This window comes from the organism of the source record quoted next, unplaced genomic scaffold, assembly GCF_019419815.1.
Source record: "Pyrus x bretschneideri cultivar Hongxiangsu unplaced genomic scaffold, Pyrus_bretschneideri_v1 Contig31, whole genome shotgun sequence".
NCBI classification, from domain to species: Eukaryota; Viridiplantae; Streptophyta; class Magnoliopsida; order Rosales; family Rosaceae; genus Pyrus; species Pyrus x bretschneideri.
The window spans coordinates 1,070,585-1,082,457 of record NW_025999624.1 but is presented as its reverse complement, the minus strand read 5'-3'; positions in this window follow the sequence as shown (position 1 = coordinate 1,082,457).

Sequence of the window (11,873 nt, the reverse complement as noted above, 5' to 3'; positions counted from 1 at the left end):
CCATAAAGTATCATCATATGATTGGTTTTAGGGCACATTTCCAACAATCTCCCACTTGCACTAGAGCCAATCAGCTTAGTCATCATTGATGATACCTCTTCTGTAATTCATTTCATAAATGGCTGAGTAGTAGGCCTAAACAATGGATATCTATATGTTATCCATAGAAGCAACCTTGAGAATAACGACGTCACCATTATACATGATTCTCAATCATGTGGTTCAGTCTCTCATTTGAGTTCGGACCTTGATGAGACCTTGATTCATTGGCTTGAGCTATCGCCCCATTAGTGTCATACACTTTCTGGTTGGAATCGAATGGAGAGTTCATGAATGAACTTTCCCATCCAAACAACAATGTTGTAAGCTTCTATATGGCAATATATTTTGCATACATGATGGAACACATTAAAGTCATTACTTTTAACGTTTCCACCTAAATATCTCTTTAGTCATAATAAAGAGATATCTCATTATCACTTCATTCATAATGAAGAGATATTCTATGATGGATTAGATTCATAATCTAATACATTTACACTTCCATTACGTTACTCTAATTCTTCCTCATTCTTGAGGAATCCATCCTTAGTATTTCTTAAATACCTAAGGATTCACTTGACAGTTGCCATGGTTCTGTTCCTGGGCTTGTACTGATATCATCTTGTACCGTTCTAGGTACAACTTATATCAATGTTTTCATACAATATGAAATACATAAATCACCTTTCTGCGTATGCATAAAGGATTCTATTTACGCATTATTTCTTTGGGAGTCAAAGGGTACATTCCCTTTGAGAAGAACAACTTCCTAGTCTCACTAGAATTGTCATTCTAATTGAAGTTTATCATCATATGAGAAACTTCCTAGCATCTCTTGTCTATTTTTGATATAATCCAATTATATCTTGAAATCTATCATTATAGATTTCCATCCCATGTATATAGACTATGTCTCCCATATACATTCTATCATTATAGAATGTTTAAAGTCATAACTTTAACGATGAAGAATTCCTTTCATTTTCAAAATTAATATATATCATGTATATATATATTCAAATTTATGAATATGATTAACTCCCACTAATCTTTTGTAAACCTAGTAAACAAAAGATTCATTTACATCTTTATGAGAAATCAAACGATTTGATCCTTTTTCTCATAAGATGCTTATAGCTCCCACTAACTTGCTGAGATTCATGATGGATGGATCTCTACAACTTATATGTCTTGTGATTCTTAGTTTTAGACATATATTATCAAGACTATCTTGATAAAGGTTTCGGAAACCCATATTATGTCCAAACATTGAATCACCTTTTAGTTGTTTCTAGCAATCTTCGAATTAATTGAAACTAAGACTATGTCAAAGACGGTTTCTTCAAAGTCAACCATTTTCTTTGAGTGTAGTCACCTTAAGCTACCGATTAGCTATTAAGGTTTCATTATTTCGATTCAAATGGTACTTTACCATTTCCTTGAGTATATGTCATATATATACACTCAGTGTAGTCATAAGGATTTTCATTCTTATTTCTTTCGAATTAAGAGGTGTAACTCTATGACATAGTCATAAAGTTCAAATCATTCAACTAAGACGATTTATAAATCCTTCTCGACTACCTTGGAGCTTGTGGTGTAGGAACTAGGTTGTTATTTTGTTGATCATATCAAACAAATATTGCTTATTAGCACACAACCCCAAATCTTAACATGTTTAAGATTTGTCTTTCTTTCCAACTACATCTTATGGAGTTATGAAAATTTTGGAAGATCTTCTAATTGACAATCATATTGTTTTTAGAAGTATATATATCCTATATATGGGTAATAGATGAACTAAATTTTATTCAAGTTCGTTCTTCTCCTAATGGAGAAATTCATTATCTTATGATGCTATTTTCCTTGATATCTTTCAAGGAAACTCATCTAAAGTGTTATCTTTCCTGGGATCAAATCCAAGGAGGTAAATACTTTAGACGTCTTACTCATCAACTCACATTTCTTGAATTCTTTGAAACCTTTTGCAAAGTATTCGGACCTGTGTTTATTCAAAATAAACTATAGTCCAACCGAGAGTGATCTTCGGTGAATGTTATACAACATGAGTAGTATTATGTTGTGGATAAGAGCCACTAACATCTAAGTGAATTAATCTCAACAACTTTGTGATTCTTTCTTCTTTCCAAAAAGAATAAAGATTCGAACATTTCGCCTCTATACAATTTTAACAAGAAGGCATTGGATCCGGATTTAACGATCCAAAGCATCCATCTATTACCAACTCGTAATTTATGTTTTAGAGGTGTCACAACTCAGTTGGGATTAGTCACTCCCTTGCAACCTTTTGGGTTTTAAGCATCATCGTATTCTAAACAGTTAAACTACCACATCATCTCTACTATAGAGACAACCAATTAAATTACAATAATCTAATTATTGATTAATAAAGAACAATGTTTTGTCAAACAAAACATTTATCCATCTCTACTATAGTGACGGATTTAAGTTCCTTAAAATTGGAATGTAAAGACAATCTTTAGTATTTTCCAATTTCTTTGGTAGTTCATATGAGGAAGTAAGTACAATCCGCTTTTGCAGAGATCGATATTCGATTCACGTTTGGAATGTGAAGTACTTTCTCTTCTCTCATTAATCTTCTACTTCTTATTAGCACACTTTTACAACAATTGTAAAACATAGTTACTAATATAGAATCATGCATTCAAGTAGAAGAACCAACTGTTATGAACTTATCAAGAACGTTTTACAACACCTTCAAAAGGTGTGTTCTTGACACTTGCAAGATATTTCTTGCAAATACCCCTTCCAATGTCCATCCTTTCATAAAGAAAGTTTGTTCCCTTGGAGTTATTTTGCCTTCTTCATTTGACTTCCCTTTTGATTACAATAGTCATGGTCCCTAAACTCCCACTATCTCTCTTGAAACTTATTTCAAATGTGTTATACACATCATACGATTTGGAGAGCGTGCGGTTATTATTCACTATATAGTTTACAATAAACTTAGTGAACCATTAGGATAGGGACACAAAGGTGAAGTCCTTGCCTAGTTTCCGTCTCGTTAAGTGTTTTAACACTTCAACACTCAATGATTGAAAATCATCATAAGTCCATATAAATGGACTATTTTTGTCAACCAACCATTATGTTCTAAACATAATAACAAACTTTCAAGAGTTGTTCAAGGCAACTCTCATTTCTTCATACAACAATTTGTAAGTGAAGAATCATGGCACATAAAGCGTCCATACCCTTGTGCTTACTTCAAAAGTTCCTTGTTTATGTAACAAAGAAACAAGCACTAAAGTTTGTGTTGATTAAGGGTTGTTCAAAACAACTCTTATTTCTTCATACAACAATTTGTTTTTGAAGAATTATGACATTAAAAGTGTTGTTCTTCTCATGTTAGACTTATCTAACATATTCTTCCAATGATACATTATCAATAGGAAGATTGTGAGGATGAGACTACTTAGTTACATCTACAAGCCATTAAAGACAATCTATGGGATTGTAGAACTAAGTCCAGAAATTAAAGCATTCGGCTTTTCTTTGTCAAGTTTTGGATAGCGTTTGCAAATATATTGGTAAACAAATACATAACGAATATAAATTGATTGATTTTAAGCCATTTGATTCGGGTCTTTAAATCAAATAGCACCACCCACTATTTTTGGCAAATTCCATATCCCTCATCGGAATTCGAGAGTTTTGGAGGAAACTCTTAGTAGGGTATGGGAGGCTCACTATTACCAAGCCCACCTCACGATGATACGATATCGACTAGCATTAATAATAATGAGAGAGTACGCTTACTCATTTGCATCTCTTGCAAGTACCCATCTTATTTGGCCTCTAGAGAATGTTGCCTCACAATGATATGATGTCGGCGCCATTGCACTTAGTTAAGTTATTCCCACCATGCTTAGTTCATGAAGGGGTTCAAGAATAGCCTCACAATGATATGATGTTGGCCATCCTCGTTGCCTACACTCACCTCATCATATGCGTATAGACTCCTCCTGAATGTAAGCATGCACTTTGTACTCCCCCATGATAGGGTGAAGCCGGTGTACAAGTCACAAACGATTGGAGCCTACCACGGTGGAAGGCCACGAAGAGATATTCAAAGCATCTCTCGCTTATCAACTTAATATTGATTTGGTTGAGGGTTTTTAGGTCTCATCACATATAAACATACATTTTAATCCAATTAAAACATTTTGGTCCTATTACAACTATTGGTCCATATGATTGATTTAGTAGTATATAATACTCCCACTATGCTTTTCAAACGGTTTTTAAAGCAAGACTATATGGTACTACTAACACAAGATTTGCATTCATTGATGGACTATATAGTTGCCTTAGGGCCTTAGGATGACTATGAACCTTTGATTCGATTCAACACGAGCCTAGTGTTGAATCTCGGTCTAGGGATGGTGATTGATTTTAGTTACACGTTTAATCACATTAAGACGTGTTGTCTTATTGGGCGTTGGACCCAACTACTCCAATTTCATGCATATCGAATAAAACAAGAAAGGAGTACTTCAAAGTAAATAAGAGCTTATGCTCTTTTACAACAATTGATCAAATCAAATTACTTTAAAGTAAAGAAGAGCTTATGCTCTTTTACAACAATTGATCATATCAAATTACAACCAAAATTTAATCTACACATTCCCATGGTTCAAACAAATTTGAAACGGCCATTCACATAGCTCAATTATCGTAGGCTTAGGTTCATAATCACCCTTTCTTTAATTAATTAACGCTTTAACTAATTAAACTTGAATGCAACATTTTCATTTGGTTTTTGTATCCATAGAATTGATTTAAATGGAGCTAAATGAAATGAAAATCCAATTCTCATTTAAAGAGACAAAACAATTTTTGTTCTCTACCTAATTTGGGCCAAAATGCTATGACCTCAACTTGTTTGGGCCATAGTGCAATTAACCTCAACTTTTGGGCTATTTTGCAAAAACTTAAACTTTTGGGGTCACTTTGTAAAAACACAAAAGTTCACTACTTCATGTAATTACAACTAGAACCCAAAAATTTCCATAAAAACTAAAACTTCATTAAAGGAGCAAAACAATTTGTCCTTTTAGTGATTTTGGACCTTTACGTAAAAACGTAAACTTTTGGGTCAAAATACAAATACACAAAAGTATCAAAACTTTATGTAATTGCATAAAAGCCCCACAAGGACCCTAATTGAGTAGGGTGGCCGGCCATTTGAAACAAAGTATAAAAAAATTTCAAAGTTTTGTAAGTAGGGTGTGTGAAATGGAATAAATCATTACACACCAACCCACTAAAATTTCTTTAATTTTTCAAAATAAATATCTAATATATTTAAACATAAGAAATATTTCAAAACAAAAACTTTATGAAATAAATCAAAACTTTGAATCAAAACACCAAACCTTTTGTTCTTGGCAAGAACATATCAAGAACAATGAAGAACATTCATGAAAACCCATAAGAGCTCCATGAACATTCTTCACCCAAAAACATACCAAAACCACTCAAACTTAAGGGAAATAACATACAACCATACTAGGGTACATAGGGGTTCCAAAAGTTACTTTAAAACACTTTTAACAAGTCAAACAAGAACCCAAAAATCCACCCTTTGGATTTGGCCGAATTTCCCCAAAAACATGGCACCAAATTTTAGCTCCAAAATTCATGCTCATATGAACTACATCTACAACATTTGAGATGGCAAATTTTCTAACAAAATTTACATTCAAAGAAGCAAGAATAAAGCTTGTAACAATTACAACATTCAAATCACAAACTATGAACTACAAAACCCAAAAGGATTCACCAACTACTAGACTTAGGCTCTGATACCACTTGAAGGAAGATTTGTGAAAAACAAGTTCATTTGAGCAACATCAACAACATGCAATTAACAATTAAAAGGCGGAATCATGTTTATATGCACTCAAAAACAAAACTTAACCATGAACTTCAAAGCCTAGTAGATAGGTGAACCAAGACTCAACTCAAAACAAAGTGAGTTGAGAAATCAATACCTTTGTAGATTCCTCTTTGCATAAGCAAAGGCTAATCACCCAAAGAGAGGGCCTTCATTCCTTGCATCTTAGATCCATGGATTTGGATGGATGAAAAGGTTTCTCCAAGTTCCCAAAATTGAGAACCTCTAAGTCTCCACACCAAGGTAAGATTGGAGAAGAAATGAGTGACCTTGAGGAAGTAAGATTGCTAGATGTTTTCCTCAAGGGTGGCCGGCCATTTCTAGAGAGAAAGGAGAGTTTGTGTTTCTCCAATTTCCCCATAAACAACACTTAATGAATTTTGGCTATTAAGTCACACTTATACCTTAATTCATTTGAGTGGCAAACTTGTAAATAAGTCAAAAACCCACTCTTTCTCTAAATGGCCGGCCTTAGGGTATTCATTGGGCTATTTGGGCCTTTGTGAATCATTATTCATTAAGTTGTCATACAACTTAAGTCAATGGACTTGACGTTCGAAGCCCATTGGGCCTTAAGGTCCAAAACTTTCTCGAGGTCTTCAACAAACTTATTCGTTTGATTAATAATCATATTAATTAATCCTTGCCATAAATAATGAAACCATTTAATTATTCTTACTCATCTCCGTTGAATCTTCAATCTCCACCTTACACGGTGTACGATCCATTAGGTTCCTTTTAGCGAGGCAGTGGGCGATTCAAACTCTTTCAAATCGATTGTGAATTGAAACTTACTTTCAATTCTCCCGTTAGTGATAATACACTTTTAGGGCTTCCACAAACCATGGTTGACGCCTAGCAGCATGTCATGGTTACCCAAGCTAATCAGAAGAGGTGGAGAACCTATTCAGTTTTAGGATTACAAATGCAATACGGTCTTTCTCTAATACAATACTCTTGACCACATTGTTTGGTTTGATAGTTTATTCATGTCTACTATCCAATGTGAGTCTTGTGCTTATATGATTACCTTGAATGTGATTTGGAACACATTCCTAAATCTCATTCATACTTTGGCCAAAGATTCTTAATCATATCATAGAGTATTCTCCCTCAAACAGTTTGAAGGTTAGAGATCCCTTGTTGCGCATTCACTTGCCTCCATGGCTAAGTGGCTTAACCCCAACAATGCCGTGGACACCCTCCTGATGGAGTGACTTTGACATAATCAAGGATTAAGGACCTAACCACAAGACAACTATGATGCCTTAGGTCAAAAGACTAATTTGCATTATCCCAACCATGAGTTCTCATGTGACATGAATATGAGAACTCTTCGTTGATCGTGTTCAGTGAACTCATTCTCTATTGAGCACCTACGTACTTGTCTTGATGTCACACACACCAATGACTCGAGACTAGTCACTCTCCCTGAGAGAAGACATAGCACGTACTGATCTTAATGGACTGTCAATGCCCAATTGACAATCCTATGATCAGGAACGTTTAGGATGTGTCAACGAAAGAATGGTCTCATGAATCTAACTTCTTTAGATCGCATTCTTCCAATCACATATTCCTTGGACTTATCGTTTAAGCATATAACATTTATATGAGACGGCTCAAACAATAATCTTTGCCCTTTACATTTAAACTACATTAGTTTGAAATGTCCGTAAAGTATCATCATATGATTGGTTTTAGGGCACATTTCCAACAGTATGTACAATGGAATGGAAGTGTGGGATTATGAATGCAAATGAATGAAGTGTGTGTGGTTTATATAGGGAGAGAATGGATGGGAGAGCATGTGAATTGCAGCTAGGAATGATTAAAGGGGTGTTGCTAGGTTGGAAATGCATGTCGAATTGCAAGGAGGAAAGCTGGAAATGTGAGTGAAGGCCACGGCAAGGGGAAGTGTTGGGTGATGGGTGCATGTGTTGGCTCAATTATATTGTTGGGAAAGCATGTGGATTAGGTGGAATGTAGGAGGAATAATGATGAAGAACAGCTGGAAATGTTAGGGAATGTGCACGGCAATGATGTTGCTGTTGTGTTTGTTGTTGTTTTGAGGTTGATTTATGAAGGGAATGCATGTGTTGATGAATGGGATTGTGGAGATGCACGACATGGCTGATTTATTTGAAGATGCATGTGCAATGAAGTGGAATGACAGCTAGGGAATGCATGTGGCTGAAATTGCATGTGGAAAGGTTGGAAAGTGGTGGATTATGCACGGCAAGGTGTGGATGAGTTGGAAAAGCATGTGAATGCTGGAAATGGGAGTGAAACGCACGGCATTGAGTGAATGGGAGTGCATGTGGCTGATTTGTGGTGCAATGATGAAGTGGGAAGGTGGAAATGTAAAGGGGAAATGCTGAAATGAAAGGGAAGTGCACGGCAAAGGTAAGTGTTTGGTGATGGGTGCATGTGTTGGTGGTTTTGCATGGCTTTGATGGATTGTTTGATTGGGCTAGAGGTTTTCCATGGCTCAAAGGATTTGTTTGATTGGGCTAGGCCCTTTGTTTTATGTCCCAAAGAGCATACAAGGCTTTAATTTCGTCCATCCTCTTTGCTCCATGATTAAGCTATCCAATCCATGCCCAAAAATGCTCCAAATAGCCTCAAAATGCACTTTCTTGCTCCCTTTGCCATGAGGACCTAAAAACAAACGAAAATAGCTTAAACTACTAAAACAACTATGAATTAACAACATAAATGCATGAAAACAAGCTAAGTAAGTCGCCTAAATATGCTCCTATCAGAATGATTGGCTAAAATCGTTTTGGCTAAGGGTGGATTCGAAACCATGATTATATATGTGAAATAAGTTGATTACTTCCAGTTATCGTTGTATAAGTCATGAATACAATTTGCTTAACCGTTTGATTTAGAACTTATTCTTGTATGTTGATTGAGAGTGCACGCTTAATTTGCATGCTTGAATTTGGTGCTAGGATATAAGTTTGTTTCACCTAATCGTTATGAATTTATATTCACAAGTAGTGAAGGTCGCTAGTCACGATCATGTTAAGTAGATTCCTGGCAAGAGTATCATGCTTTTCATAGTTACAAATGCCTTGTCGATGCTTATGATTTCCAAAGAACGTAATGATTCTAACTTGTATCTTTATCATGCTGTTCATATAGAGAACTTGTTAGGAATAATTTGTTTGCGATGCATATTCATCCAATTCAATGATTCTAGGGAAATTTGAAGGTTAATTTAAGCGGACCTAATTAACTTGGAGTGTCGAGGTTCATAACTTATTGAATTGATAACTGGAAATTGATTTACGTTGCATATATTTCATGTGTGGAGAAGAACCCCTTAGCTATTCCATCATCCATTGGTCTATCACAATTTGTCTTACAATCTGTTTTCTTTACAATCTGTCCATTTAATTTAATTTCGTCCAAACATAATCCCCCCATATTTTGTTAAGTCTTAGTCATTATAATCTATCTTATTTTGTGTTTTTAAGTATTTGGAGTCTTGTGGACTTGTTTTGAGTTTTTGTTAAGTGAGTTAAGTGTTTTAAAGGTTAGTTTTATTTATTTGAGTCAGTTTAAAGTGTTTAGCACCCCTAGTTAATTCTTGGATAGAACGATCCCTACTTACATCATTACTACAATTGTCACAAATAGGGTTTAATTTCTGTGTCACATTCGTAACGCATCAACACTCCACACTCCAATGGCATGCATGGCACTCCTTGGATGGCAAATTGCACAAGTCTTCTTCTCCTTCCTTCCTTGCTTGCGGCACTAGGGGTGATGTGGTGTGAATTATGGTCTTTGATGGCTAAATGTTTGAATGAATAAATGAGTGAATGGATGGTTTGAATGGTGCAGCAAAGGCTTGTATTTATAGGCTAGGTTTTGCACAATTTCTGAAGGAAAAAGATTACATAATCCAATGGGAAAGGACTAAGGTTTGGCAGAAACCAAAGGGGAAAGGGATAGGGAATTTTGCCAGAAATTAGGGCTTCTAGAAACTAGGTATTTTGTGGCAGAAATTAGACTTCTAGAAGGGATAAAGGGCAGATTTCTAGAAGAACTTAGGCTAAGGGGTGCGGCACCTTTGTAGGAGAGGGATTACAACTCCTAAACCTCCAAGGAATGGCATATATGCAGCACATAAGGGATTAGGCTTCTAGAGTCTGAGTTTATGTGTTTAAATGTATATCTAATCCCTTCTAAATAGCTAGAATTAAGGCACAAACTGATTTGGATAAGATAAGATAGGATAGGATAAGATAAGGTTGGATAATGTTCCTTATTTCTTGCTCTTTCCTTATCTTCTTTGTATTTGAACTTCTTTCACTAAATTTGTAGCCTTTCCTAGCCTCTCTTGACTTAAATTTCGTCCATCCACTTTGCTCTATGGTTAAGGTACCTAATCCATGCCCAAAACTGCTCCAAATGGCTCCAAAATGCACTTTCTTGCTCCTTTTGCCATTAAGACCTAAAAACATACGAAAATAACTTAAAAGACTATAATAAGTAGTAGTTAACTAACTAAATGCAAGGAAACAACATAGCTAAGTAGCATAAATATGCTCCTATCACTCTTTGCTCCATAGTTAAGCTATCCAATCCATGCCCAAAACTGCTCCAAATAGCTCCAAAATGCGCTTTCTTGCTCCTTTTGCCATTAGGACCTATAAACATACGAAAATAGCTTAAAAGACTATAATAAGTAGTAATTAACTAACTAAATGCAAGGAAACAACATAACGAAGTAGCATAAATATGCTCCTATCAAGCTTTGCACAACAAGAAAGAAGATTTCGAACAAGGAGGTGGTCCAGTAAGTGAGAATGTTTCTGCGGTGTTACAAAGAAAACTACCACCTAAATGCAAAGATCCGGGGAGTTTTACAATTCCTTGTGTAATTGGCAATACTAAGTCTGAACACTCTATGCTAGACTTTGGAGCTTCAAGTCATGCCTTACTTAATTTATGCATCTATGAACTTAGTAGAGCTTAAAAACGATGGTGTGATTATCCAATTGCCCAATTGTTCTAATGCCTATCCAAAAGGAGTTTTGGAAGATGTTTTGGTGCAGGTTAACAATTTGATCTTTCCAGCAGACTTTTATGTGCTTGACATGGAAGATTCAACCCATTCTACACCATTGCCAATCCTACTTGGGAGACCTTTCATGAAAACAGCCTGCACCAAGATCGATGTGTTCAAAGGGACTTTAACGATGGAATTTGATGGGGAAGTTATTGATTTCAATCTTTCTGAAACTATTAAATATCCTAAAGATGATCATTCTTGTTTTTCTATTGATATATTTGATTCATTGGCGCATGACTTTCTTGATTCGTTGGACAAAGATCCCCTTGAAACAACAATTGCCAAGGGATTGGGCTTAAAACCCAATCTGGCTGTGAATGATGATGAAGTTGACGAGATGGTAGCTGCACTTGAATCATTGCCCCAATATCAAGGTAAGCCCCCAATCCCAATTTCAATTCCTGTTTCTACAAACAAGTTGTTACCTTCAGTGATTCAGGCACCCGTTCTTGAACTTAAACCATTGCCAAGTCACTTGAAGTATGTCTATTTGGGAGACAAAGAAACGTTGCCTGTCATTGTTTCTTCATCACTCACGGCATTCAAGGAGGAGAAATTGGTTCGAGTGTTGAAAGAGCACAAAACAGCCATACGATGTACCTTGGCCAACATTAAGGGAATTAGCCCTACAACATGCATGCATCGTATACTTCTAGAGGAGGGGGCTACACCAACTCAAGAGGCTCAACGTTGACTCAACCCTGGAAGTTGTGAAGAAAGAGATTATCAAATTACTTGATTGCGGAGTGATTTATCCTATCTCGGATAGCCATTGGGTTTCACTAGTTCAAGTTGTGCCAA